Source organism: Marmota flaviventris, chromosome 3, assembly GCF_047511675.1.
Source record: "Marmota flaviventris isolate mMarFla1 chromosome 3, mMarFla1.hap1, whole genome shotgun sequence".
NCBI lineage: Eukaryota > Metazoa > Chordata > Mammalia > Rodentia > Sciuridae > Marmota > Marmota flaviventris.
In genome coordinates this window covers 111928228-111932973 of record NC_092500.1, presented here as the reverse complement: position 1 = coordinate 111932973, position 4746 = coordinate 111928228, and the positions used below count along the sequence as shown (strand labels likewise).

The 4746-nt window shown below is 36.6% G+C and overlaps 1 pseudogene; it reads left to right on the top strand.

The window, feature by feature from the left end:
* The first annotated feature begins 1725 nt into the window (after positions 1–1725).
* On the top strand, positions 1726–2810 carry LOC139705095 (programmed cell death protein 5 pseudogene; annotated as a pseudogene).
* The last annotated feature ends 1936 nt before the right edge of the window (positions 2811–4746 follow it).

Genomic DNA, 4746 nt, shown 5'->3' with positions numbered 1-4746 from the left:
TAGTGTCAGATTATATGAAGAACTAACCAAACAACAAATGTTATGACACTTTATTTCTCACCTCTTGAATGCTTATAATATTCTGCTTACTCTTTGATAGAAAGTGTGATGGTTTCTTAAGGGAAATATAACTTGTATATTTTATAAAAAATTTTTTTTGATCTATCTAAATTCTCTAGCCCCCCAAATTAATTTATTAATCAAAAGATTCATTCTAATTTACTACATTGCAATTTTTTACTATTTACTTAATTGTGGTAAAGTATAAAAACATACACTTCCCCATTTCAGCCATTTAAAGTATACAATGGAGTAGCAATAATTAAATGAACAATATTGTACAATGATCATCACAATCTATTTCCAATTTTTTTACCACTTTAATCAGAAACTCTATTACCAATTAAGCAATTGCTCTCCATTCCCTATACCCCAGCCCCCAGTAACCTCTACTAGGCAAATTCTTTCTTTAAGAATTTGCCTATTCTGATTATTTTATACAAGTGGAATAAATAATACAGTATAAGTCCCTTTGTGTCTAGCTTATTTCACTTAGCATAATGTTTCCAAGGTTCATCCATGTCATAGCATGTATCAGAATTTCATTCTTTTTTATGTAATGCTTTAATTTTACATTTCAATTTATTACCTTATATTCCATCATTCAGAAGGGAAATTTGGGGACAACACAAATTCACTTCATTCTGCCATCAAGTAATAGCTATACTTCAACTCCCCACACCTGTTAACTATCTCAAGTAGCAAGATACCTAAGTTCTCAAAATAGCCAACAAAGTGAATTAGTACAATGTAACTTGCCCCAATTCCCAGCATACCAGAGAGAAAGCCAGTATCCAAGCCAATAACTAAAGTTATTTTACTCTTCACCTATCCTGATTTCTTTCTGATTAAAGGCATTAACAGTCTCCTCTCCTTTGAGTCCTTTTTCTCTGCCCTCTAATTCCACCTGAAGATATCTTCCCAGGATCCTAGTCTTTCTCAGGTATTCATCCTCTATCAAACTTTATCCAAAAATGTCAGTTTTTGCTATTGCCTCCACTTAGTAACTTTTAATTTTCAGGGTTTAAAAACTGGCCTGATGACCAAAGACAACTAATGTAAACCTGTGCTCTACCACTTTCTAGTAATATGAACTTGAGCCAGTATTTAATCTTTCTAAACCTAAGTTTCCTCATCTGTAATGAAAATGACTAAATTGAGTAATATGTAGTATGCAGTCAGTACATTATCATTGTTGTTATTAGGACCCAACTCCCCAGTTAAGTTCTTTTTCAAACATCATCAGTGATTTCCCAATTGCCAAATGGGCTTCTGTGGTAGGTTATATAATTGTTCATAATTATCCACTTCCTTTGAGGGAGGATTAATACTTCCCACCCTGATGAACACAAGGAGTGGCATGTGACCTGCTTTAGCTAATTAAATAAAGAACAGAGTAACATGTGTTCACTTCCAAGGAGAAGCTTTAGGAGGTTTATTATAATTCACTATCTTGCTTGTCCCTCAGCCAATAAGACCCTGCAATATTCCAGTTTGGGGCACTTCATCAGTCTGATCCTAGAGTAAAGATGACCTGTGTCACATCTGCTGCCCAATTATCCTAGGGCAGTGGGATAGGTTGCCAAGACACCAAGTAAAATGACAGAAACAAGATAAGATACAGGGTTTATTGAAAAATACTTACAGGGGAGGTCCAATGGCAACATGCTGGAGAGGTGCTTCACCAGAAAGTCTAGTGGCAGTGAGCTGGACAGGTGTCCCACTGCACACCAGAGACCTCACAGAAAGTGGCACCTCCTATTCTCCCCACACTTTGTCCAGGAGCAGCCACCTGGAAGAGCACTTCCACCTCCAGGATGTTCTGATGGGCACCAGTTACCACAGGGAAGGGTTCTTACAAATTAGGTCACAGAAGCAGCATTAGCTTTGTCCCATCAGCTTTGTGCCATTGTATGACCAGCATTCCAAGGAGCAGCTGTCCCGGCATGCATTCAAGAAAGTAAATTTTTACAGATAATACTAACTTGCCCAGCATACCAGAGAGAGTCAGTATCCTTCTAGTTTTTTCAATAAACCCCGTATCTTATCTGGGCATCCCTTGATTTGGCCAGGTTCCTGGGAACTAAACAGACATTCCAGGGACAGTGTCTTTCCATCCTTCTGGATGACCAACCCCAGTCTTCTCACTGACTCCAAGTGGTTAACTAAGACTTCAGCATATGCCAGAAATTGCTCTATTTTCGTTCTCATGCAATGCAACTTTATTTTACAGCAAATGTTTGATTCCAAAACTTTTTCTTGATTTGGGGATATATACTATGCATATCCACGCTGAGTATATTCCTTGAAATTTCCTTTGTCTACTATAATATTGTAAGCAAATGTAAATCCCTCTGAGTGGACCCAAGAGCACAGCAGCTGCCAGCCAAGCTTGGAGACGCTATGGAAGCAGAGGCTGGCCAAGCTGCAGGCGAAGCACAGGGATCCTGGCGATGCAGCACAGGAAGCAAAGCACAAGGGAAACAGAAATGAGAAACAGTATCTTGGCCCAAGTTCTCGATCAGTCAGCCTGGGGCCAGGTTAAGTACTTCAGCACTTGTAAAGCCCCCAAAAAACTAAAACAGTAGAAAATTACCTTGTACAGATGGCAAGATATAGACAACGGGAAGGTATTAGAACAAGGCTTAACAGAAATCCTTGAAAAAGTGATTCAACAAACAAAAAAGAAAACAACAGTTAAATTCAACATAAGAAAAGTAATGGACTCTAATGAAGATGACAATGACTAAACTAAAAATATTTAGAGACTGGACCTTGATGGAACAATTCTAGTACAGAAGTTAAGATCTGTTTAAACAGTTACTTTCTTTATTGTCTCTATGCCCTTAAAAAATAAACATTATTCAACATTAAAAAATAAGCAAATGTGGGATTGTGGCTCATGGGTAGAGTGCTCGCCTAGCACACATGGGGCGCTGGGCTCAATCCTCAGCACCACATAAAAATTAAATAAAGATATTGTGTCCACCTACAGCTAAAAAATAAATATTAAAAAAAATTAAGCAAATGTAATTATCTCTATTTACTTTGTTTTCACTTTTGGTTCTGATTTTGTTGTTTGGCATCTGAAAATCAAAAATATATCATAACAAATACATGAAAATATATTCATTCTCAATCTTACAAGGAGTCTTAGAAATGTAAATCAAAACTCTACATGGATTGCGGTAGAAGGATCACAAGTTTGAGATTAGCCTGGGCAACTTAGTAAAATCCCATTTCAAAATTAAAAATGAAAAGAACTGGACTGGGCTATAGTCCACTGGTAAAGTGCCTCTGGATTCAGTCCCTAGTGCCACAATCAGTCAATCAATCAACCAATAAATTAACATGTGTATCATATAGTAAATAAGTCAAACAGTACAGAAGATATGAAAAGTAAAATTCAGACCAAGTATGGTAGTACATGACTATAATCCCCATAACTCAGGAGGCTGAGGAAGGAGCATATCAAATTTGAGGTCAGCCTCAACAATTTAGAGAGGCATTCAGCAACTTACTGAGACCCTGTCTCAAAATTAAAAAATAAACATGATTGGGAGCTCAGTGGTAGAGCACCCCTGGTACAAAAAAAAAAAAAAGTAAAATTCTTTTCTACCTCCCCAAATCTCTCAAAAATTGTAATGTTCAGAGAATAAGCACTTTTAACACAAATGCTCCTTGCACATCATGTAGACATTTTTTATTTGTGTAACAAGTATGTAAATGGGTATGTGTATGTGTATGTGTCTGTATGTTTTCCTGGACACACACACACACACCCTGAGATTCATTGCTAGTTTCTGAGGATTCTGATTTCTCAAAGAAGTGAGCCTCTTCTTGGACAGATAAGGGCAATTCCAACAACAACTCTAACTGTAAAATAGAAGTTGCTTATTACACCCTTCAAAACTGGCATCTGTATAGATCCACTATCCTAAAGTGTAAATGGAGACAATATGCTTTTGAGAAGGAGTATGAATTCCTCCATAAAATTAGGAGGCATTAGCAGCCTTGAGAAGGAAAATACTATTAATATCGCCATTAAGAAAGACATGTGCTTTAGCTGTTGGAAAAACTTTTCACAACAGACTGTGAAATTCACAATTCAATTAATGACAGAGCATTTGGAGGCCTTGGGAAACACAGATGGAAGCTCTAGTTCTGCAAGAACCTGGGTTAGCCGGTGCCCCTGGCCTTTCTCAAGCCTGAAAGCCAAGGTTGAGAATTCTTAAAAGGTAGAAGGCATAGCTAGAGATTTAGGCTGGAAAATCAGTTTTTTGGCTGAACCATCACACAAGATTTGTCCTACTTGACACCCAGAGCTGATAATTTTTTAAAACACTCATTGTCTTGTATGTTAAATTATTTTAATAATAATCAAGTAATAATTAATAATAATTTTATTCTCTTGAGCTATTCCTTAGTTTCAAGACAATAGTTTAAAAATTATTTCCACTTTAAAGACATTATTCAAATTCAGTTAAATAGTTCATATATTAGAAAAAATAAGTATTTTCCAGACAAAAATATTGCATCTCATAATTCATACTATTTCTGTTTTGTTTTGTGGTTCAGAGGATCAAATCCAGGACCTTGGGCATGGTAGGCAAGCACTTTACCACTGAGCTACATAATGTAAAATTAAACATAAGTTCGAAGTGGTTATAGAGGGAGAAATTGAAG